Source organism: Dermacentor andersoni, chromosome 11 (assembly GCF_023375885.2).
Source record: "Dermacentor andersoni chromosome 11, qqDerAnde1_hic_scaffold, whole genome shotgun sequence".
Lineage (NCBI taxonomy): Eukaryota > Metazoa > Arthropoda > Arachnida > Ixodida > Ixodidae > Dermacentor > Dermacentor andersoni.
In genome coordinates, this window is record NC_092824.1 from 29,491,931 (window position 1) to 29,518,481 (window position 26,551).

General features: G+C 44.5%; 1 long non-coding RNA gene across 1 annotated transcript; it reads right to left on the minus strand.

The window, feature by feature from the left end:
- Positions 1-1,637: 1,637 nt before the first annotated feature.
- Positions 1,638-22,116, minus strand: LOC140214034 (uncharacterized). Its single transcript, XR_011890945.1, has 3 exons — positions 22,002-22,116; positions 12,268-12,341; positions 1,638-1,719 (listed from the first exon to the last, which is right to left on the minus strand). It is a non-coding gene; the product is annotated as an uncharacterized lncRNA (long non-coding RNA).
- Between the last annotated feature and the right edge of the window lie 4,435 nt (positions 22,117-26,551).

The window sequence follows — 26,551 nt, forward strand, 5'->3', positions numbered from 1 at the left end:
GGTTCTTGCATGCCTTTAAGGATGCACAATTTTATTCGCATTGCGCATGCAATTTGACTACAAAAGATTCGACTGCAGCATTCAAAAAATGTATAATCGGTGAGAAAGATGGACAATGTTCTGATACACCGGTGATTTGCCGGTGAAACGCGTTCAGATAAAAAATATATTCAAGATAGCGTGTAAACGTATGTGAAAACACACTTGTCGAACCTTCATTTGTACTGCACAGAGAGCTTTGTCACATCAGACTAAAAAAGAATCCACGGCTGCAATCAGACAGCAGTGCGAGTCAAAACAGACGTCTTCCGAGTGGATAAGAAACAGCCGCTTAAACTTCAAAGATTCCTCCACAACAGAACATGACTAATTAAAATTTTCTAGTGGGAAACCGTATCATATTGTGAACACCTAAATAATTTGAATCTAATACAGTGTGACTGCCATCATCAGCTTAGTTTATGGTATAGAATAAACATTTGCGGTATGAATACACGCACCAAAGAAAGAACAAAATTTCGAGGGAATAATTTTCATACGCGCACAATTTTGCTGTACCTTCTCGTAAAAGCATCTACATGTGCTGCCTCTCGAAGGTAACTTGGCCTTTCGACCTCGAATAATGGCAGAAATTACTTTTGATTGACAAGAGCACAGTACCACCTTTCTCAAATGCTTCCTAATAAGAGATATTCCATTCTGTTTACTAAAATAACTAGGAATATGGTTCAAAAAAGCTTGTTTGCTGGTACACTGTCAAAGCACCTGCACAATAGTTTCCCTAACTGAATGTGGAGTCTAAGATCTTTTGTGGACATTTAACCCATCTAGTTACAGAAAACAAAAACATGCAGCCCATTAGGGTTTGTCTTCAAATCACTGATAAAAACGTTCACCAACAACGCAGTTGATGGAACAGTGAGCGCTGGCCAGCACCGGCATTATTTTTCGACATTGAGACACCCTGGCGACGACCTCTTGCCACGTAATTTCAGAAAACCAGACAGCATTGTTCACATCTTGCATTCTTTCTGGCACACGTGCCTATCGCGTGTTTCTTTGTCTGCAAAACGACATCCGCACTGCTTACACTTATATGGTGTTTGATCCACGTGCTTTGTTCGGCGGTGACGACAGATATTTTAATTCTTCTGAAAGGATCGATCAAAGATTTCTCCTACGAAAGCGTCGTTTCCACATTCAGAGTCTACATGTCTCTCGAGATCATATTCGTTTTTGAATGACTTAGCACATTTTTGGCATACGCAACGTTTCTCCTCTTCGTGAGCCTGCTCATGTTTTAGGAGATTCGCCACCCGCGTGAATGATTTACCGCATGTTTTACAAATGTACACTTTCTCACCTGTGTGCGTGAGCTTGTGGCTATCTAGATGAGTAGCCCGTCGGAACGCTTTATCACATGTTTCGCATTTGTAGGGTCTCTCGTCTGTGTGTGTGCGGTAATGTTCAACTAGATGACCAGCCCGGTGGAACAGTTTATCACAGGTTAGGCATTTGTGTTTTCTGGTAGTAGGGTTGTGGCCATGATCTACAGACTTAGACACCTTCACAGACGACTGATCACAAGCTTTGCAGAAGTGGGCTGTGTCGACCGTGTGTTCGTTAGCGTGCCCCTGTGAGGCGCCCCGTCTGCTCGAAGCATTGCCGCAGATACCGCACAACTCTCGCTGTTTCCTTCCTCCTGTTGCAGTAGAGTTCCTGCAAGTAGACGCACAAAGGAGCTCAATACGGATGACTTGTTATGGGAGGATAAAAACACTTCTTGCCAATCGAGAGATTGACAAACTAAAACGCGCGCTAATGGTAAGGCGACTTTCTGAACCTGAGCGCTAACTTGCTATATTTAATCTTGGCGGTCGATTAGGGATCGAGTTAAACACAAATTCAACACTGCCGCCTTTTGTGGTGCGTGTGGCTAAACTTGAAAATAAGAACGATCTCAGTTGGAGTAGGAAGAAATACAAAAACCACACTTTAATTATTGCATTATGTATATCCTAAATAAAACAGGTACGTGTAAGAAGAAATGGCTATCAGTGATGGTTTGGTAAGGAGCTCAGCAAGTCTAAATATTTAAAATAAACGTGCGTCTTGGACACGCTCAGATGGAATATTCAGTCGAAAGAATAGACTGTTTTGCATCAGCTAAGATACGTCTGAGTTTTTAGGACATCTTGTATGTTAAAAAGAGTGGAAAAACTTCAACAGCATGTTACGCTTCTTTAACAAGTGAAGGCGAAAGCTTGCGGCACTCGTGGTGATGCAGTTATGCGATCGGACGGTCAGACTTCTATCAAAACATAACCAGTCACTGTGGCATATGACGCTGTATGTCGTCCTCATCAACGACACACGCGAGAAGCTGATGCGGTACCTAAAGGTTCTATCGTTGTTTCTCTCATTCTTTTTTCTTTTCTTAACCAGCCATGGTTGCTTAATAGCTATGGTGTTGGGCTGCTATGCACGAGGTCGCGGGATCGAATCCCGGCCACGGTGGCTTCTTTTCGATGGGGGCGAATGCGAACACCCGTGAATTTATATTAAAGTGCACATTAAAGAAGCCCAGGTGCACTAAATTCCTGGACTCCTCCACTACGGCGTGCCTCATATTCACAAAGTGGTGTTGCACGTAAAACCATATAATTTAATTTTACTTCCTTCCTTGGTTTCATTTCTCAATTATTATTCAGCTATTATATATTTGCTTGCTTACGCAGATGAGCCTCATCATGATACCTTTTGCGTCTCTGGACTAGCGCCGCTTTTTCCGGGTATATATCTACCCAGCTTCCATGTTAGGCTTTCGTCGGGGTCGTTCCTCAATTGATAGCCCCATTGATGTAACAACGTTTGTGCAACACGAGAAAAGCCGTTAGCGATATCAGTTGCGCTCTTTGTCGACGTGAAATGCGCATATGGCAACGTTGCACATGAGGCCGTCATCAACTCCCTGGAGAAAGGCGACTATGACAACGTTGCACATGAGGCCGTCATCAACTCCCTGGAGACTATTGGAATTGGCGGCCGCATGTTTTGCTGGTTATCTGACCATGTAACTTGCTGGTAGTTATTTGTACAAACAGAAGGTAGCGCCACAGCTGAATATTAAACTTAATACGAGGTGCTTCAAGGAGTATTCAGTCCCACGCTGTTAAATGTGACACTGATTTGGCTAGCTGAAATTGTACCTAAAACAATGTACATCTCGATATATGCAGATATCTGCGGTTGGATTACTGCGGTAACTCGCCTGCAAGTTCGCTTGCGATCGCAGCGGGCAGCAACTTTGACATCAGCATACCTTCAAACACAAGGCTTGACTTCGTCGACATAGAAATGTGAATTGATTTCATTCACACGTAAACCTATGACACCATACCCAGTGTCCATTAATGGACACACTATCACCTATGGAAATACCCATCGATTCTTGGGTGTAATAATGTACCGAACCATTTCCCGGAGCCCTCATTGCACGTACCTGAAGAAAAAGCTGTTGTCGATTGATCAGGGTCTGAGATTCATATGCGGGAGAACATGGGGCACATCTGTAAGCTCCACCCTTCAGCTGAACAGAGCCTTATTCAAAAACTATTTACACCACAGCCTTCCAGTGTGACCAGTACGTGCAAGTCAATTTCGCTCATTGTAGAGCTTACAGGGCCAAGCATTCCTCGCTGTGCATCAACAGCTCCAACAATCGTGCTCGCCAAGGATCATTATATTGCAACATGCGTTGCTGTGGATTGTCTCAGGATGCATATCCGCCATCTTTCCTGCGTCCCTGATCATCAGTCGGCGTTCTTGCCATCGCAGAGACCGCGCGCAACCTTTTCTGAAGTTATAATCAGCCATACTGATTGTCTTTCATTAGGATACATACCAGCAGCAAGAATTTCATTGCCCTTATGGTGTCTACAACAGCTTCGGGGTGCGTCTAAGTATTACGGATAGGAAGAACAAAGCCAATCACCCAACAACAGCTCTGAAACAGATCACGCTGCTATAAGTCAATGAGAAATACGGGTCACGAATACACACCTATAGTGATGGTTTGGTTTGACCTACCACCTCTTCATTTGTCGTTGGCATTCCGGCTACGAAAACAGTCCACATGACAAACAATCCCACATGACAACATCAAATGCAGCAGAGCTTGTGGCTCTGCTTGTTGCTGTCAAATATCTCCTGCAACAGACACCTCAGAAATGGGTCATATTTTGCGACTCTAAGGCAGCACTTCAGTGCATTTTGCCATATATCATAGGACTCATGAGCAGCTGGCATATGAAATAAGAGAACATCACCATGAAATGATCGCTACAGGGCATGAAATTATATTCCAGTGGCTACCTGGACATACCGGCATTGCTGGTAATTACCTTGCCGAGGCAGCCAATCTGGATGCCCGACCAGTTCCAATCCCCTTATCAAGAACCGACGCTTGAAGAATGCTTCATATTGTGGCTAAAGCTATGACACACCAATATTGGTATTCTCCCAACCTCCCGACGTGTCATCTTCATCGGCTGGATCCACCCTTAAAGCTACAAGTGGCATCAGAAATTTCGCGCTTTGAGGCGACAGTATTGTGCCGTCTCTGTCTCGGGGCGGCACTTACGAAGGTCTACTCGTACCGCATTGGAATGGCGGATACGCTCATGTGCAACTCTTGCGGAACCACAGATACGATCGAACACATCTGATGCATCTCTCCCCAATACGACCCCGAGCGCAAAGTTCTCCGGGCAGCATTAAGCCAGCTGGACTCCAGACCATTTTCAGTAATGAAGATCCTTGGACCCTGGACGTTCGCATTTATGGGACAGAAAGCTGCGAAAGTGCTCTTGAAATACCTCAAGTCCACAGGCCTTGTGAACCGTGTGCAGACTGTGAGAAGCTACCACTGTGCGCCAAACTGTGCTCTGTCCATCCCTATACCCCCTTTCCGCAGGGCAGGGTAGCAAACCGGACGTGCTTCTGGTTAACATCCTTGCCTTTTATTTCTCTGACTGTTTCAAAATATTGCGCGAAAGTCGACCAGAGTGCCCATTAGCTCCGCGTGATTAACTGAACCACTGAGGCGATCGAGAACGTGCGCGCATGCGCAGAGCGTAGCCCAGAGCAAGTGTCTTCGGTTAGACTTTCCTGCTATGAAAATACTCCCTCTACACCTCCTACTGCGTTATCTGTTCCCGTCTTTTAATTTCTGTGTGAAGTCTTACAGATAATTACTTGAAGCTACGTGTATAGTTGTGGAATGTCTTTGCACAGGCGAAATCGAGACAAGCACTTGTGGTCTGTATTCGTTGAGCATTAATTACGTTTTTTGTCTCTCCATCCTTCTAGAAGATTTGCGTCAGTCAGTTCAATAACGTCATCTTCTGAAGTGACACTTCGAAAAGCTTTCATTGTGCCTTGTTTCGTTACAGTCGATAGAATGTCCAAGAATGAGGGTACGTTGGATGGCTTTCCGTACAGATTCTTGTCGCGCAGTTCCAACAGGATGTCACCGCTAGCCGTCTTCGTGATCTTATACTGTGGCTCTAGAGAGCCTAATACATTTTGCTAGAAGAAATTGGAAAACATTCAGGGAGTATTTTCTTTCTTGTAACTGTGCATTACATGATATCTGGAAAAGCTTTTCTTTTTCGCTGCCAAAGAACAGCAAAACATCATCGATCAGCCCTGTATTGTTTGGGTGAGAGGAAAGTAAATGGCTCAGCCATAGATGTATGCCTGCTTTCTGCTTATATATCAGTTACGCACCACGGAGCCCAACAAGTGGTCGCGAAAGGACCATGACATCTGTGCGCCAGTCCTACAGCTGTGCTACAACCCAATATGTGTAACCAAGGGCGTTTACGATCGGCGAAACGAGAACGAGGTGAAAGCAGGAGCCAACGTTTCGTGAAGTGAACTTGTATTCTTCAAGGCGACATATGTTTTCCCCGCCACAGTATATAGAAGTAGCGTTCTTCTAAAGGGGAGAGGGCGTAAGGAGGGTGGGCACGGCAACGAGTGAAGGTGTGTCAGCGTGTCGAATTGAGAATAAAGCAGTGCAGTGGACAAGGCCAGGGACACGACCATCTGACAATAATGAGTCAACGCCCGTATGTCAGCCGGCGTGTCAACGGCGTGCACAGCAGCCCTCTATAACCTGTTTGACTAGTGGCCGTAGGCTATCCTGTCTCTGGAAGAGATAACTGAAGGAGCGGCAGAAACCGGTGCTCGTAAAAAAAGAAAAAGAAAATACCGAAATGGTACAAATAAATAGAGGCAAAAAACAGGAAGGAAAAAGTAAGGAAGAAAAAGAATAACAAGCAAGGCAACGCTAAGAAACCAAACTAAGTGTTGTTGCCTATAGCTTGAAATTTAGCATATCGAATATGTAAAGCTCCCTTTGAAACGTTTATGCCTATAAGTTTCAATGTCTTGAACATATGGATAGGGTATGATTCGCTGTATTTTCTTTCTCGTTCATAGCGGAAATTTGACTGTAAGATGTACAGTTTAAGTTCAAAGTTATGACCTGGTTGGTAATGCTCGGCGACGTCTTTGGGAAGCTTTTTAGCTGTGTCCGCGCGATGTCCGCTTAATCTGACGTTCATTGGTTGTCCTATTTCACCAATATATTTTTTCTTACAGAAGGAACATTCAAGCATATAATTCACATCCGTACTTGTACAAGTGAAGCTACATTTGACTTCGTGTGTACAACCATTTGTGGTGCTGTTAATTTTAATGTCACTTTGAAGGTGCTTTGAGGTGTTGCTCCTGGGGCGACAAATGCTTTCATTACGGCGGAATGCTGTTGGCTGACTTTTGCGTGCACTAACATGTGTTTAATGTTCCTGTTGCGGCGATAGGTATCCTAGGTACATTCGGGAACGCGTTTCTTAGACGCTTGTTACTTGATAATGTTGGGTGCCATTTTCGTAGGAGGTTCTTTATGTTTGGGAGTGCATGGGAATATTTTGATATTAAGGTCGGTGGTCTGTAAGATTCAGGTGTAGGCTGTTACTTCGCCAATGCCGACTGTCTCTCCAATCTTTACGCGACCTCATAAGCTCTATCGAGTGAAACATGGGGATAGTCGCTTTCTGCTAGCGTTTTAAGGTCATTTAGGTGGTGGATATAATCGTAGTCTTTGCTGAAAATTCTTCGTATTCGTTTCGCTTGTCCGACAAACATTCCTTGCTTGCAGTGTCGCGGATTATGACTGTTGTCTAAATATTGCTGGCTATCCGTAGGCTTCAGGTAAAGTGTCGTTCTCAGTTTTCCGTTTTCTATGTAGACCATCGTGTCCAGGAAGTTGACCTGAGTACGAGAGGGCTGAGCAGCAAATTTATTGCTCGGGTGAAAGCAATTGAAATCGCTCATTAAGTCGGTTAACGTGATTGTGCCATGTTCCCATATTATAAGTACGTCGTGAATGTAACGAAGGTAGGTGTGGGGTTTCAAAGGGTAGAATTTCAACAAGTCTGCTTCAAGCTGTCCCATGAAAATGTTCGCCTACGTAAGAGCGAATGGTGCCCCCATGCTAGCGCCGAAAGTTCGCAGGTAGTGAATAGAATTGATTTCGAAAAAGTTGAGCGTGAGAACTAACCTAAGCAGCGACAGGTAAACTTCAGGAGCGCGCGCTTGGGGATTGATTGCGAGGGATTTAGAAACAGCTTCGATTCCTTCAGTCATAGGTATATTGGTGTAAAGGGCAGAAACATCCGAAGTAACTAGAATAGCGTGGTCAGACAGAATTTGGTTGGCGTCGATGCCGCCAATAATTCGAAGAAAGTGCGGAGTGTCTTGAACAAAAGATGGGAGGGTGGTGGGTATGTTTGACATGTGGTGATTTAAGAACTTACTGGCTGAGTAGGTGTGTTTTTATTAGACACAATAGGCAGACCTGGGATTTCTGCTAGAAATATTTTTTCGACTGGATATTTATATATTTTAGGGAGGAGATAAAAGCGGTCTGCTTTTTTGTTCTTGGGCATCATGAAGCGATGTTCAGATTGCGTGATTAGTTCCCTGGATATGAGCTCCGCTATTTTGTTTAGCACAGTATTGCTGTAATCTGAAGTTGGGTTAGAGTCACGTTTTGTGTAATGGGTGGGGTTGCTCAGTGGTTGGGCGCCACATTATTGTACTTTTCTATAGACCAGATTACGATACCGCCGCCGTTGTCTGCTGGCTTTATTACAATAACATTCCTTTTCACAAGTTCTTTAAGGATTTGGTGTTGATCGTGGGACAAATTTTTGCGTTTCCGGTAATGCCGCGGTGACGAGACCCAAGGTTAGTAACCCTTGATGGCTTAGAAGCTAGAAGTGACGAAAAGTGAATAGAAAACAGGAAAGCTGTAAAATGTGTGTGAAAGAAAGTGTTGCAGAGGACCGACAGTAAAAGGTGATCACTGCTGTCGCTCAGATGTGTCGGTCCGGGGCTGCTTTATTTGAAGCGGAGGCAAATAGGTGTGTAGCTTCCACCAAAGCGTCATGCCGGTCCAAACATCCGGCATTGGCTCCAATCTCAGGCTACCCTTTTCTCTAAACTGAGCGAAGCCGCGCACCGCTAATGGCGGGAGGGTTCAACCCACATCTGCTCGGTTTCGTGGTGTCGCAACACACCGAACGCATGCTGACGCAAACGCCCCCGAGAGGCAGCGTGCTATGAGCAACAGCCGAGATATTGCACTTTCAGGTATCCGCGCATTTTTTTCTTAATTAAATGACATAAATTGAAAATACAATTGCTTCAATACCTATAGTATCACATTTCTTTAAATGCCACTCACTTCCCCAAAGTTGATGCTATGTTTGCAGAGCAAGACGGTTTCTCAGTTCGCATGTACTACCTAGGTAGTAGAGCCTCAGCTGAAGGTTTCCGATTACGCGAGCGCCATATTGTCTGAACAGTAGCTGAACAGTAGCATTTCCATTATCAGAACTTGAATCACTCGCAAAATTTGTAAGTGCGAGCATATTGTTTCCTGGAATTTAGTAATAATGGCATTCTTAGAAAAATTTGTCTCACCTAGGGTCGCTTCGCGAAATTCCCGATGCTTCTTCCATGCCAACGTAGCTTTCACTAGCCATTGCTTCGTCGCCGCCCCTGCTGTTGACCGGAATCGTGTAACCGGAGCTTCCGCTTTCTGGCTCGTCTGGTTGTCCTGAAATCAAAGGTGCCGATTCCTCACTGCGCGACATTCTGGGCTAGGAACGCGCGAGAAGCGAGAAGCTTTCGTAGTTTATTGATGCCAAGAAACCCCAACACCCCTGATGCCGTCTGAAGTGCCTCTTCATGCAAGCAGGAAGCCACAAGGTGATGTCACGACGAAGACATGTATGCGTTTTGGGAGTTTATTGTTTATTTACCGGCTTTTTTTGTCTAGACAAGGGCTTGGAAGATTTTGCAATGCCCCATTTTTGCTTTGTCGCTTCTTGTGGCGTTGTGACTGTGGATATGCGCTCTGATTGGCTACTCTGTGATAGATGTCATATGCACGGACCATTCGGTACAAGCAGGTTCGCTACTGTTATTGAAAAATGTCATGGCGGAATAGATTTTATCGACGGGGTTTTTTATACGAATTTATTTTATACGAATGGCTGGTTTTGGTCTCTAAATGCCAAAGGTTTTCCGACAATTATCGGCTGTCATTTAGGTACAGGTGAAAAAATCAAAGTGCACTCTGCATCTTTTAAATTCTAAATCGCTTGATCGAAATTGCACTCTTGACAATTCAGTTGATCCCGAAAGGCGGTGAAAGGTTCGTAAGAGAAAATTGTCATCCGCCTAGACAAGGAAAATTCGTGCTTATCCGGCATGCTGTAAAAAGAAAAAAAAACATTCATTTACTGCAAAGCTCTTATTCTGAGAAACCCACGGGGGTTCTCTATGATTCTATAGACATTCGTGGAATGGGCGGAAGCAAACAATTTTTCGTTTGGAAATTTCACCTTAGCTTCGGATAGCTGATCATGTCAAGTGCGGATCCAGGGTAGCATCCAGATTTGTAAAACAGGTTTTATCTCTACAAAAAAAAAAAAAACGAGTGCAACTTGCACTACTGGTGCAAGGCTGTAATCAACAGCGGAGCGTTTGATCAGCGAGCTTTTACGTACCTTGTCTAGGTTTATAGGCTCTGCGAGGTTAAGCGAGGTTTTGCTTGTTGTTGGTAGGCTCGGCTAAGTCGTTTCTAGTGAAGAACGTACACGATAGCGCAGTGGAACATTCCGACACATTTGAGCCAGAGCAATCACTTTACTCTGACTGGTGATTATTTAGAATAGCTTTATCAATGATACATAACAATATGAGCCTGACATATTGCAGACTGTATGACAACGTGAAATTGGTAACGCCTAGTCACAAATCACATATTAGAACTGACGGACAAATAGACAAAGAAAACGCAAGTTCGAGCTTGCTGTTACGTGTGCCACTTGAAGATTGCTCAGATCGGTAAGGAAAGGTCAAAGGTTAATTACAGGCTATTTTAATAATTCGCAAATGTGCTCACATTATTAGCGATGGTTCGATGCAGATGGAATCACGAACATGGTTTGTTTTTTTACACTGAATTTTTTCGTTCTTGCTAAAATATCCTTTCGAAATTTTCGAGTACATTTACTCGTAAAAGCATATTTTCGATTTTCCTTTGGCTAAAATCAATTAGGCCGATCCGTACATTCTACATCACCTCTACCTGGAGCCCATTCAGTTCTCCCATACATACCGCAAGAAGGAAACTTAGATGAGAAAGTTCCACAAAATAGGCCAAATGATTTGTTGATTTGAATTCAGTGACATGTACGATCTCCCAGCTAAACGCAACCAATGTTTTCAAAACCAGGGAGTGTGCTAGGTGTGAAAGCACTGAGTTAGTTTCAAACCCATAGCTCGCTGGGTCATTTTTAAATCAACGGTTGCTTTTAGCTGGCACACCCTGCATTTAAAACTTAGAGAATGTTTTGTTTCACTCGAGATTCGCGACTCACAATTACATGGTGCCAAACAGACGAACACAAATAATATGCCTGGATCGCCAAGTTCCACTGGCTTTAAATGAAACGCGAACAGTGGAGCGCGTGGTCTAATAACAGAAGGTATGTTTCAGTGATCACGATTGAAAGGCGCAGGCAAACAGTTTGACAGCACTGCGGGAGGACACTCCCCCTATACTGCGATATTGTTGTTTATGTTCTGTTTCTCATATCTGATAGCGCGAAAGAAAAAAATGAAAGAAAACAGGACCTAGATTATTGAAGTATAGAACGAGTATGAGCCGACTTCGGTGACACCGTATGCGATGCAGGCGTCAAACGAAACGTTTACGCCTCCATCATTGCCATGTCCTCATATTTTTTTCTCGCATTCAAATAACAGATACCCATAACATGGAAGGAAGTCCCGCAGTATAGGGGGAGCATCATCGTGCAGCGTCTCAAACCCGACGTGGCACCATGGCAATGGTAATGACAACGCGCGAAAAGTACGTTCAGTTACGCACCCTGTGGATCGCGTCTTTTATTATTTTGTTTTTGACGCCAACAGTACATACCCTGTCGTAAGTCGTCTTCGTTAGCGTCTGTTATTTCGCCGTTACGTTGAGTAATTACCACTATCTTCCAGCACATTTCTTTTTATGTACCGTCGAAGGTCAGGACAAGAAGCGCCACCCCATTGAATTTATCATGTAGTTATCCACTTCAATACAGATCCCCCCCAAAAGGTACTGCAACTAATGGCAAATGATTAAGAGCCTTACTACGGTTGATATTTTTTCTTGCAACGTCGACACGATATCTCTAATAGCACACTGCGACTACCTGCTTCTCAGGCATTACTAACGCTTTTTACATATCCAGAAAAAGGTCTTGTGAAACATGTTGCATTCTGGCTCTCATTTTTCGCCCTACTCTCCTAAATGCAACTATCGCTTTCTTATCCCCGTCAAATGTGCGAAAGGGATTGCTCGCAGATAATCGGTGAACCGTCCTGGAGACTAGCAGGAATCGCACACGGACGAGAAGCTTTATGGGCGCAGTGATTAACCTGTCTAATTCCGAGAGTCAACAGTTCAATGCTGTCAGTAAGAAGCCATCCAGAATGTACAGCGTATATTGGCCTCGTAGACTGTGTGTAGATTGGCTGTAGATACGGAAGCAGGCGTCAGATTACTCCATAGCCTGCAACGCGGGGCGTACGCATACCAGTGCCTGAAATCCTACCTACACCTACCGCAGACGGTGGATGTGCTATGAGCCGGGTGGTACTGCCTCCTCGGTGGGTCAACCAAGGTGGTCTCAGGAATTCTAGAACAAAGGAGAGATATCCGTGTGAACACTGAGGCCCCGGGTGGTTAATACTCGTAGAAGACATTGTCTTCTACGACACCTTTGGGCAAGGGAACGCAACTTACAAGGACAAGTCCGTTTGACGAAACGCTTGCTTCCAGAATCCTTCAGGCATACCCAAATGTTGCTCTGAGGCACTTTACAACGAAGTATGAGATAAAAATTAAAAATATCTTGCGCCACTATAGACGGAGTCTTCGCCGAAGGGCGTAAGTAATACACCTATCGCATGACATTAGAACAATTAACAAAAGTAAGGCTCGCAGTATTATAGAGACTGTATATTTGAGTAATAACCAGTATATTAAAAAAGCAGTTGTACGACGTGTCTAGTCACAGGCGTCAAACTTATCCTGATGGCCTCGAATACCCGCGGTCACAACGATGGCCTGATGGGGAGTATAGGCAAAGGAGACTAGAGCTGCTTGTCCCGAAGCGGTTGTTCCCGAGTGTGGCTCCATATTACACGCGATTTCCCAAGCACACATCAGGCCACCTACAACACTGGGTGAGCTAGAAGCCAGTGTGTGCCAAGGTGTTCTCTGCTCACCGTCTCTTGGTCAGCCTCCCACCCGCAGAAGTTCACGTGACTTCCGGGAGCTGCTTGGGCAACACATGTGTCGTGACAATCATAAAGTGTCCCTATCATAAAGTTTCTCAAATCACCTACTGGGAAATCTGGCTCCACCACCTATGCAAGTTTCCTAACGGGTGGTCTGCTGCTTTGAGAATGCCGGGATGTGGGAATCAGAGACGTGGCATGGCCTGAAACATGGTGATGGCGTCACATACAACAAGTTCTTAAAATAAATATTTGTAAAATGTTTTCATTGATCGGCATTACATACTTCCATAAAGTTTACTTAAGTGCAGTACATAAACATACGCTAACAAGCTGTTGCAGTGCTTAACCCATTAGAGACCAGCGTGACCATATGGTCACGTTAGTCTGCACAGTGGATTTCAATTAATTAAGATTAACAAAACGGCCCCAAAATCACATTTGACGTGCCGTTTGACAGATTAGAGTTCCCTTTATGGATACGAAGTGGCAGCAGCTGTCAGTCGTTTTGTGGGATCCCCTCGCAAAGGCGGGAATAAGTGTTGCTCTGCGAGTAGCGTTGCCATGCGTCGCTCCAAGGGGTAAGTGTGTTTTTTTTTTTTACTACTAGTTTAGGGAATAGTCAGATATCCTTACCTCCGTATTGCTCTTTGAATATGTGACCTTCGGTGACCATTTGTGAAAGATTAATGTTTATTTATCAATGAACGAGCGTGTTGTCTTGCGTGTTGCCATATGGTCACGCTGGGCCTTTAGGCTACCTAAATTTTTTTTTTAAACTGTATTCTCATCTCGTGCACGGCTGATGGCGCGTTCTCGCTGTGGTTATTTCTTATTTTATTGTCTGAATAGGTTGATGTTGGAAGAAACAGCGAAGATAGTCGTAGAGGAACATGACGATGTGCCAGTGATCTATGTCGAGCCGCCAGAGGGTAGCACCTATTCGGATGAAAACTCGGCCGATGAAGACTCAGGTGGGCTCATTGACAATCTAAGCAGATGGCAGCTATCAGCCGGCGCTGAAACTGTTTTGTCTGACGGACGCCGCATTGGTGGATGCGACTCGGACGATTACGACCCCGGCGAGCAAGGTGACGGAATATCACAGGTTTCTTCTTCTGTAGTTGATGCGGCCATTCCTGCAAAATTATCCACTGCTTCTACGTGGACGAAGGGTGATCTCCAGATAAGTCTTGGCATATTTCCCGACCCAAACTTTGCTGCTTACAGGGATTTGCACCTGTTGAGTTGTTCGATCTTTTTTGAGAAAGCCGTCGTGGAGCTGCTAGTCGAACAAACAAGAAAGTATGTGGCATTTTTGAATGTGCCCGATCCGGAGGTTACCAAAGAAGGATTAAGTTTTCTTGGAGTGCTGGTTTTGTCCGGCTATAACCTCTTGCCAGGGAAAAAGTGCTATTAGGACAGCGTCCCGGATATTCGCAACACGATGGCCTACAATGCTATGCGAAGGAATCGCTTCGTTCAGATAATACGATTCCAGCTCTGTTCCAAATGCAAGCCTAGCATTTAGTGACAAGTTGGCAAAGTTGCGTCCATTGATGACACTATTGAATGCAAGGTTTCTGGAGCATTTTCAACCTGTGTGTCACCTGAGCTATGACCAAAGTATGATTGACCATTATGGTCGTCATGGGTGCACAGTTTATTCGTGGAAAGCCTATCCTCTACGTGTATAAAGTATGGTGCCTAAATGCCAAGAACAGATACCTTGTAAACTTCAATGTGTATCAAGGCAAGCAGGGGAATCCGGAACATCTGAAAAACATGAAAATGACTTCGGAAAAGCAGTGGTGCCACTTCTTCAAATAGTGGAAGAACTCGCAGCAGAGACGCACGACCTTCCTTTTTCTATTTTGATAATTTATTCACAAGCATGCAGCTACTCAGCGATATCAAGGTACATGGCTACGAAGACACGGGCACAGTGAAGCAGAACCGTGTTCCCACAGAGTGCCCTATCGCTTGACCAGAATTCGTCAAGCACCAACCTCGCGGGCACGAAGATCCCGTGCTGAGCGACAATGGAATAATTGTTGTCCGCTGGATGGACAATTCTGTAGTAACGATCGTAAGCACCGTTCACGACGTAGAGCCAATGTCATCTTCAGACAGGTACTCTCGAGTTGAGAAGAAGTGAATCAAGGTGACCTATCCAAACAATGTTGGTAAGTACAAGCTCTAAAGCAGGTACGGACCAGACGGATGCAAATGCAGGCGCCTATAGGATTGCAATCCGTGACAAAAAGTGGTGGCGACCAATTTTCACTTGAATTTGTGATGTATCTATCAGCAACGCTTGGGCGCTAATTCGTAGCGCAGGGTTCAAGGTCACGCAGGTGGAATTCCGAAGGCAAATTGCACAAAGCTACCTGATGCGATAGGACAATAAGCCTGGAGGACCTGGTCAACGCAGAATCCCAAAAACTGGTGATGTCCTGACTGGTGCGCGGTATGACCAAGTGGCCCACTTTGTTGTACCAATACCTAATGGCAAGAGGTGGAGGTGTGCATGAGATAACTGCACCAGCGCGGGGCACACCCAATGCACAAAGTATGACGTCGGCATGTGTAGTCCATGATTTAAGCCATATCACACTAAATAAGTGCTCGACTATTCGCTATGTATGTTTTTTTGTGATGTTTCATTGCTTGAAATAACTGTTTTTAACTTTGCGTAGTCTAAATATTTTAAGGCAGTTTGTCGTGTGCGTATCATGGCCACGCACGCTTATATCGCCTTCCGTTTCTCTACCACGGGTGCGCTTTAAAACCACGGCGCTGCAGTTTTTGCTTTCCTTTCCTTCCTTCTCCGCCCTTAAACTGGCTCTCTTAACTACTACACGCAGAGACAAAGCAACAGCGCGCGCATTAGATCCCATAGATGAGATGAATATTTACAATTATTATTAGGGTTATAATTATATTCGAGTGCTGATTGCCGTGCTATCGTTTGTTAACGAAGCTTTCCCAGAAGTTTAAAAATTTAATGTGGTTTCTCGTGTGCGTATCATGGCCACGCACTCTTATATCGCCTTCCGTTTCCCTACCACGGTTGCGCTTTAAAACCACGGCGCTGCAATTTTGCTTCAGAGACTTTCCTTTCCTTCCTTTTTCTCCGCCCTTAAACTGGCTCTCTCAACTACTACACGCAGAGACAAAGCAACATCGCGCGCATGCGATTCCATAGATGAGATGAATACATATATATATATATATATATATATAGAAAACTATCAGTCATAGCTCTCGTAGTATAGCCCTCTGGGCCGTTTCCTTTTTTTTTCTTTCGAAAGTAGTCCTATTAGGGTTATTATAATTACACGAAGGTATTTCGCCCTCGTCAGCAGCAGTCCTTGAGATAGTTATTCTGGCGGCTAGCTTCCCACGCTATGCGTGCCGCCATCGCACCTGGTTAAGCTTCTCCTAGACGCTAGAGTTATACTATGTCCGCGCAACCTTGAGCGATCGGAAAGCGCGTTTTCCCCTCTTGGCCGGCGGGGACGGGAAGCTTTGTTCCGGCCGCAAAGCCCTCCACGTCTCAGTAAGGCGCCTGGTGGTGGTCTCGTACGGACGATGCCCTCTCGGTGAGCCCAAATTTCCCCTCATCTCCTAAGAGGTTCAATACTTACAAGCATTTGTCTCGCAAACCATATTTATTTCAAGGAAATTTTCCACGTCTCAATAATTTCTCTCGTCGTATTCGAGTGCTGATTGCCGTGTTATAGTTTGTACACGAAGCTTTCCCTGAAGTCTGAATATTTTAAGGCAGTTTTCCTAGTCTCTAAAGCCGCTCGAGCTCGCTCTTCTTCTCGGGCTCGGAACTCGGAAGGCTCGGAACAGGAGCTGTGGCGCTTGAAAATAGCCTGGGGCCTGACGAACCAACCGACTGAGCTATCTTTCCGGGCAACATCGAAGGGTCACGAGTTCAAATCACCCGTTATGTTCCTTTTTTCCCTCCTTTTTCTTTATTTTTTTCTTTCTTTTTAATGTCTTTTCCTTTATTTTATCACTGTACGGGAACCCTCCTAAGATAAAAAAAGAAAGATATATATCTTCAATTATGTATGGCCTCACATGTGCAGGTCATAAATACCAGGTTCTCTAGCCGAGTGCCATCCGTGCGGTATAACCGAGCTCAGATTGGTCCACCTTGACTGATCAAATAGGGCACCACTGTATATTAAATGAGGCGTACAATTCCTGCGGGACCCGCCGTGGTTACTCAGTGGCTGTGGTGTTAGACTGCTGAGCACGAGGTCACGGGATCGGATCCCGGCGACGGCGGCCGCATTTCAATGAGGGCGAAATGCGAAAACACCCGTGTACTTAGATTTAGGTGCACGTTAAAGAACCCCAGGTGGTCGAAATTTCCGGAGTCCTCCACTACGGCGTGCCTCATAATCAGAAAGTGATATTGTCACGTAAAATGCCACAATTTAATGTTTAAATTGAACTCCTGCGGGGACGGTAGAGTATCCGCCTCCCGTGCAAGAGGACCGTGATTCAAATCCCGGGCCGCACAATTCTCCACCGGAAAATACCAGAAAAAACAACAACCGTGTGTTGAGAAAATTGCACAAACAGGCCTGGAGTGCGGCCTGATCCCGGTGACCAGAACTGGTAACGCACTCTCTCACCAGAGCAGGATTGGCCACGCTGGTGCAGTACTTGGCCACAACCTCCTATATGAACCCAACAATCAAACCCCAGCCCTCAGTCCGCAGCAGCTGCGAAGCAACTGACCACGGCGGCGGTCAGACCTGCGACGCTGCGGAGGGTGCTAAGAAACCCTGGTTCCGGACAGGCCGCCATTGGAATATGCACCTGGCAACGTTTAACGCTAGAAAGTTATCTAGTGAGGCGAGTCTAGCAGTGCTATTGGAGGAATTAGAGGGCAGTAAATGGGATATAATAGGGCTCAGTGAAGTTAGGAGGCCAAAAGAGGCATATACAGTGCTAAAGAGCGAGCACGTCCTGTGCTATCGGGGCTTAGCACAGAGACGAGAACTAGGAGTCGGATACCTGATAATTAAGAACATAGCTGGTAACGTACAGGAATTCTATAGCATTAGCGAGAGGGTGGCAGGTCTTCTTGTGAAATTTAAGAAGAGGCACAAATTGAAGGTAGTACAGGTCTACGCCCCTACATCCAGTCATGAGGACCAGGAAGTCGAATGCTTATATGTAGACGTGGAATCGGAGATGGGTAAAGTCAAAACAATATACACTATACTGATGGGCGACTTCAATGCCAAGGTAGGCAAAAATCAGGCTGGAGACAAGTGAGTGGGGGAATATGGCATAGGCTCTAGGAATAGCAGGGGAGAGTTATTAGTAGAATTTGCGGAACAGAATAATATGCGGATAATGAATACCTTCTTCCGCAAGCGGGTTAGCCGAAAGTGGACGTGGAGGAGCCGAAATGGCGAGACAAAAAATGAAATAGACTTCATACTCTGCGCTAACCCTGGCATCATTCAACATGTGGACGTGCTCGGCAAGGTGCGGGGCAGTGACCATAGGATGGTAAGAACTCGTATTAGCCTAGAGTTGCGGAGGGAACGGAAGAAACTGGTACATCAGAAGCCAATCAATGAGTTAGCAGTAAGAGGGAAACTAGAGGAATTCCGGATCAAGCTACAGGACAGGTAATCGGCTTTAACTCTGGAAGAGGACCTAAGTGTTGAAGCAATGAACGACAATCTTATGGGCATCATTATGGAGTGTGCAATAGAAGTCAGTGGTAACTCCGTTAGACAGGATACCAGTAAGCAATCGCAGGAGACGAAAGATCTGATCAAGAAACGCCAATGTATGAAAGCCTCTAACCCTACAGCTAGAATAGAGCTGGCAGAACTTTCTAAGTTAATCAACAAGCGTAAGACAGCGGACATAAGGAACTATAATATGGATAGAATTGAACAGGCTCTCAGGAACGGAGGAAGCCTAAAAGCAGTCAAGAAGAAACTAGGAATAGGCAAGAATCAGATGTGTGCGTTAAGAGACAAAGCCGGCAATATCGTTACTAATATGGATGAGATAGTTCAAGTGGCGTTCTATAGAGATTTATACAGTGCCTGTGGCACCCACGACGATAATGGAAGAGAAAATAGTCTAGAGGAACTTGAAATCCCACAAGTAACACCGGAAGAGGTAAAGAACGCCTTGGGAGCTATGCAAAGGGGGAAGGCAGCTGGGGAGGATCAGGTAACAGCAGATTTGTTGAAGGATGGTGGGAACACTGTCCTAGAAAGGTTGGCCGCCCTATATACACAATGCCTCATGACCTCGAACGTACCGGAATCTTGGAAGAACGCTAACATAATCCTAATCCATAAGAAAGGGGACCCCAAAGACTTGAAAAATTATAGACCGATCAGCTTACTGTCCGTTGCCTACAAAGTATTTACTAAGGTAATCGCAAATAGAATCAGGAATACCTTAGACTTCTGTCAACCAAAGGACCAGGCAGGATTCCGTAAAGGCTACTCAACAATAGACCATATTCACACTATCTATCAGGTGATAGAGAAATGTGCGGAATATAACCAACCCTTATATATAGCCTTCATTGATTACGAAAAAGCATTTGATTCAGTCGAAACCTCAGCAGTCATGAAGGCAATACGGAATCAGGGTGTAGATGAGCCATATGTAAGGATACTGGAAGCTATCTATAGCGGTTCCACAGCCACCGTAATCCTCCACAAAGAAAGCAACAAAATACCAATAAAGAAAGGCGTCAGACAGGGAGATACGATATCTCCAATGCTATTCACAGCATGTTTACAGGAGGTATTCAGAGACATGGAGTGGGAAGAATTGGGGATAAAAGTTGATGGAGAATACCTTAACTTGCGATTCGCTGATGATATTGCCTTGCTTAGTAACTCAGGAGACCAATTGCAATGCATGCTCACTGACCTGGAGACGCAAAGCAGAAGGGTGGGTCTGAAAATTAATCTACAGAAAACTAAAGTAATGTTTAACAGTCTCGGAAGAGAACAGCAGTTTACGATAGGCAGCGAGGCACTGGAAGTGGTCAGGGAATACATCTACTTAGGGCAGGTAGTGGCGACTGATCGGGATGATGAGACTGAAATAACCAGAAGAATAAGAATGGGCTGGGGTGCGTTTGGCAGGCATTCTCAAATCATGAACAGCAGGTTGCCACTATCCCTCAAGAGGAAAGTGTGTAACAGCTGTGTCTTACCAGTACTCACCTACGGGGCAGAAACCTGGAGGCTTACGAAAAGGGTTCTGCTGAAATTGAGGACGACGCAACGAGCCATGGAAAGAAGAATGATAGGTGTAACGTTAAGGGATAAGAAATGAGCAGATTGGGTGAGGGAACAAACGCGGGTAAATGACATCTTAGTTGAAATCAAGAAAAAGAAATGGGCATGGGCCGGACATGTAATGAGGAGGGAAGATAACCGATGGTCATTAAGGGTTACGGACTGGATTCCAAGGGAAGGGAAGCGTAGTAGGGGGCGGCAGAAAGTTAGGTGGGCGGATGACATTAAGACGTTTGCAGGGACAACATGGCCACAATTAGTACATGACCGGGGTAGTTCGCGAAGTATGGGAGAGGCCTTTGCCCTTCAGTGGGCGTAAGCAGGCTGATGATGATGATGATGATGATGATGATGATGATGATTTTGCTGTAGCGTAAGGGCCCAGTGTGACCATATGGTCACGGGCTATATTTCAAAAACTAATTAGGCAAGAGTACTAATTTCTTGCGTGTGAATTATTAGTATAAATGTAAGTTAATATATCAGATTTATTTCAAGATAGCAAGAAAAAAGAGATACCAGTCCCTAATGGGTTAAGCAAATCTCGTCTGTTCTCCAACTTGAGCGACTCGCCGGGGCTATATGTTTTATTATAATTGTACATTCATGCAGAAGTCCCGATGATTGAATATTTTTTTGTGTGTTATCAATAAAAACAGCTCTTCACGTGCTCATTTAGTACAAAAAAGGTAACCATCATGCAGGACGAAACTGTACCTGCTAGGCGGGCATTGATGCTGTCCTGGCTCTGCGAGAACGATGCCGATCCTAAATCACCACATCTCGCACTCCCTTGCATGCATGAAAACGGTGCAGCGCGAGTTTATTATATAGGTCAGAACCACTATGGCTCCTGTGTTTGCAAGGTACAAAGAGAACGGGCTTAAGCGCCTACTACGATTTATCTTCTGGAAAAATACTCGATATACAGAAGTGCGAGTACGGGAAAACTCGCCTGCGTATTCGCTTTCAAGAATGAGACATTCCGTGAACGCATGCCCAAAGGTATACGTTCTCTACGATTCCTATCGCAGAGTCGCCTTAAGGCAGTCGAATTTCTTGATGGTGAATAAAAGGACTCTGAATGCTGTAAGCCAACGGGAGAAATGTGTAGAGAATGACGTTAAGAACGAGGAAGCCACTTATTATTCCGTGGCATGCAGCTGCCGCGTATGCCACGGAATTTGACCGCTATAACCCCACTCGTCGACCACTATAACGCACGCCATAGTGGTCGCCTTCAGATTAATTTCGAACACTCTGCTTACGGACGGCGTACCCATGCTGCATTGCCTCGGTAAACTTGGCATATCCCCGTTTCATATTATGAGCCTTAGTTGAGTATCCTTCCTTCACAATCTTTATATATTCCATAATGGTTCGTGAGTAAGCAGGTTACAGACTTGGAAGTGTGCCAAACATTCCAGCGTGTTAACAGGATGGAAAATCGCGTGAGCTTGTGTAGCTTCGTGGTTGCGCCATGGGTTGTGCACACTGCCGTGTGATTTTCCCTCCTTACTCTGTCCGTGTCCGGTGGCGCTGTTGCAACGATGAAGCATGTCAAGACAGGCTGCGCCGTCAGAACGCTCAAAACTGCTAATGCAATACATGTTTCAGCCATCAGAGCTAGCCCTCCCAAGGAGAAATTACCGAATAGAGCCATAGTTGTTACACGGATAGCCATCCCTGTTGTCTCTGGGTTGCTTTGCAATTGAAGTTTTCTAAATGTGAACTTACGTGGCGCCGTCTTCAAAATTCGCTGATGCTGCATCCATGCCAGCTCGAATTGTGCTTGGCCTTGCGTTTTCGATGCTGCTGACGCACCCCAGTTCCTGGCAACTCGTCATGCCATTTTCAGCGTCACCTGAATGGCATAAAAGTATAGTAAAGGTGTTCGTTCACCGTAGTGCAAAGGAAATTCATGGGAAATGGATATTCCATTTCCATGCTTATTGTGCAAGGCAAGAAGGTTTCAGTGGTAAAGAAGCTTTACTGTTGTGCTTCCGTACGCGGTGCTTATTCTTTTTGCAACCTTCTTGTATGCATGCAAGAATTTTGTGGAGATGGGAAAGCGGAGCACTATCAAGATTGTGCAGTATTGGATTATTTTGAAGATTAGCATGTTTTATGTCAAACCGCGAGCAGAACACGATAGTGTTCGAAGTGAAAAACGACATGTCGGTCTCTTGTGCGTCGGACTCTGCACCCATTATATTTGCTGTGTTATTCAGAAATAAGCACACTAGATGCCTCACGAAGTTCTTCCTTGTTGTTCATCTCTTACAAGCAGCAGACATAGCCCGTCGCAGAGAACGACAAAGAAAAATTGAAAGGACGCATTTTTGCCGAGAGATTTTAATTGTTTGTTTGACGCATGCCCTTAATTTGTTGGTCAACTAAGACAGATAGGTGTGTGATGCAACGACGTACTCGCCTTTCAGAAAATTTTTCGAAACCCGTTTGTTGACTCCGGTAGCTGAACGTCTTAAGCACCGGCTGTAAGCAATGCATGTTTAGGAGCTCATTCCGAACGCCAGCATGGCACTTCTCGCCAATGGTCCTGTGTAGGCCATCAACAGACTATAGGGCAACTGTCAAAATATTGCTGAATGCGTATATGTAATAATCGTATTGCAGACATCACATCAGCTTGCAGAGAAATGCGGAAGTATTAATTCATGGGGCAATGCCACTAAACGGTGCAGGGGAAAGCGTAAACGCGCGTTAAAGGTGCGGACTGTATGGATAGCGCTGCAAGTATTGCAGCTATGTAAACATGTTTCCTAAACTGCACAGAAATTGCGTGAAATTGAAAAAAAAATGCAAGAGACCTAAAAGAAAGGTGGAAATTACGGCAGAACCGTCGTCAGCATGACCATCGACGCGACTGAATTGGCATTAAAACTGCAGGAGCCCACCGCAGTGTTGTACACCTCTATTTACAATATTAAGTGGCGGGAAGGGAGTTGGCTAAGAATGTTTATGTCATTGTTCCAGCCCCATACCTGAGTCTCCGCGCCTTCCTACATCACAGAAAAGATTAAACGCGGATTCCCAACCACTGGAACTAAAGATTTGAGTTTCATCATCTTGGACTTCGGAGGAACTACAGTGTGACTGCATAGGCGTAATTTAAGGTACTAACTTTTATTGTCTGGTATTCTAAATTTTATCAGTCGCGCCGTTAAAGTCGCAACGTTCATTAGGCTGGCGAAAGAGATGGCGACCATACTGGCAGAACGAATGATGCTTGATTTATGCAAGGAATGCTAATCGCCTTACAAAAAAGAACATTCAGTATGGAATGCCGTTGTTTCAGCTTGGCGTAGATTTCCTTGTTAACAACTCGTTGCAATTTCGAAGAAGTGGCACACTCATAGGAAATCATTGTGTACTTAGATTTGTGCTCTGTAAACACAAATATTGTGGCAGAAGTCTCTATATAGACTTCATTTGAGGTATTTGTTAAAGATTTATGGCACCAGAGCGTGAACAACAACCCAGCAATTTTGGGTTTCGTTGCGTCACATTTTCATAAATTTCTGAAGGTTGTTTCTGCTGCGGATGCGACTTGGTATGCTTGGTATGAAAGAACCAAGAGCTCCAATATAAACTGTTTTCGGGTGCCCCATGTTGTATGCGGTAACCGCTGCATTCTGCCGCAGCGGGATATGTCGGCTGCCCGTAACACGCTATGGGTGAGCGAATATCGCACTGTGCCGAAAAAGGGACAGATCACAGTTACGACCTTCCTGTATAGACATCTGAAGCGCCGTACTAATTGCACATTTTACTGTGAATTCACATCAAAACATTTTCTTTGTCTACTAAGTTTGGTTCAGGGGAAACATCAGGATGTGAGCAGGGCAAACCCACTGAGATTCTGCTTGGCAAATAAACTTGTAAAGCAATGGTCAAGTGATGATTCCATTTACGAGTGAATTAGGCATTGCATGAAATGAACAATCTCGGCTTTTGCCATTATCTAGGAGCGTCTTTTACCAGCTGACCGATAAAAGAAAATAATAATTGAAAATCTTCTACTGCATTAGTTATGTATGAGTTTGCATATATTCAGATAAACAACAATTTCCCAGTAAGGAGAGTTTTATGCTGGCTCACGCGGAAACCATATTGACGGCGCTGGTCAAGTGCATTCTTATACGCAATAAACGTACCGCTACCACGGTAACCGTAGGCGCCATCTCCTGCGTTTGTTGTCAAATGCCTTCGCAAGTTCCACCGGTGGCAAATGGCCATCGCCTACGTACCTTCGACGCTGTAAGTCCCGTCGGTTATCGGCATGGGCTGTGTGTTCCAAGGGTACTTCCAGGCGTCATCAGGAATGCTGAAATTAATGAAGTATTGATCAGAAAACTACTAGCTGTGACGAAAATGGTTTAATTTATGTTTTAATAAAACAAAGTTCAAAAAAATAAAGTCGGGTTTTGTAAACGCGCTATTTGCAATGGTTTCTTCTCATCAATGACTGCTGTCTGGCATAGGATGAACGGCACACTTTGCTAGAATCCTAACAATAATTTCGAAATAAACTCTTGATGCATGGAACATATTTTTTACCTCAATAAGTCAGAGACAATTATAAGAATGAGAGTGCGCAGATACAATCTGCAATTATTATGCAAATCTGCAATAATATTTTTTAAAGTTCCCATTTGCGCCCGCCTGATGTGATTCGGTATAGCCGTGGTGAAATTGACCTTTTCGAGCCCATTACAATCACGACTCATAGATCCGGCAGCTATGAGTAATATGTCGCAGTGTAGGTATTATTTAAAGTTATGCGCACAAAAGACTTGCTCTGAAGAATACAACCTGATTTCTGACTTTGGGCCAAGTAATTTCAACACTTGGGAACGAAATGACGAGATCGAATGAAGTAATAATAAACTAGAATGGTGTTCAAAAATATTTGTTTTCGCGGGATCGAATCCCGGCCACGGCGGCCGCATTTCGATGGGGGCGAAATGCGAAAACACCCGTGTACTTAGATTTAGGTGCACGTTAAAGAACCACAGGTGGTCGAAATTTCCGGAGTCCTGCACTACGGCGTGCCTCATAATGAGAAAGTGGTTTTGGCACGTAAAACCCCATAATTTTTTTTAATTTTTAAAATATTTGTTTTCAAGCGATGCTAACTTTACTTCTATGTCATTCGCTGGAGCCAACCTCAGCATTCTTTGAAAGATAAAGTTTATTGTGAGAACAGCAAGAAAAGTGTCCTAATAACCATACAATGCTTAGCAAGAAAAAAGCTGAAATGCGACGTGCTACTGCATTTGTTCACAAATAGTAAAGGCTATACCGTAGAATACCATGACTTTCCACTTATTCATGGCTGTGCTTTAGGGTCACCCCCGTTTGCATTTATAAAAAAGCGATTTAAACCCAGTAATCTAAACTTCACTTGTCAAAAACAACAAAAACAAAGAAATACCTTCATCGACCAAACAACTCAAAGCGGGAAAAGTATGTTTGTTCTGTAACGCACATTTGTTGCTCTTAAACAACACGTGGAAACGGAACAGCAATCGTTTTAAACCAAGTTGTTGCCATTCATATACAGGTACTGTGTTTTCAAAAAATAAAGCTTTGAGCGGGCAGCACTCAAATCGTGAATTTTTTTTTAAATTGAGAAACGGCTGTATTATTTTTCAATTTGACCAGTTGTCTAGAAAAGATAGTTCGGCACTTAAGGTGTTCACTGCGGTTAAAACTAATTCCGAGGTTTTTCGTGCAAGAGCCACGACCTGATAAAACGCATGCCACATTAGTGGACTGAACATAAATTTTCACTACCGTAGCTTATGTAACGATCGCAAATGCAATCACCGGCCTTTTTGCAGTGTGCTTTCATCAAAATTTGGCGGTTGCACCTGGAATTGGAGACGGGACTGCCAGATATAATATCCCAAGGCGGGTGTGCAGTGCAATATTCATCAATCATCGAAAAATATTTTCTTCTTTAAGTAGGTTAGATTCATGTCCTGAGAAATATTATCCTGACCGCTAAACTGCTGACTTGCACTGAACATGCCAATATTTTTGCACCAGCCGTGCATCGACGCGTCAAGATCTAAGAAAGCATCCGATTTAAAATTTCAAGTTTGCTGCCAAAAAGACCCGTTTGAGGTGGAAACAGATGTACAGATATACAAGCCCATTATATAGGTCTTGTTAAAGGGTAACAGTATTGAATGGAAAATTAACAAGCGCTAAAGCTCACGTGTTGTAGGCGTCCAAAGCAGATGAAGCGCCCGGGGTAC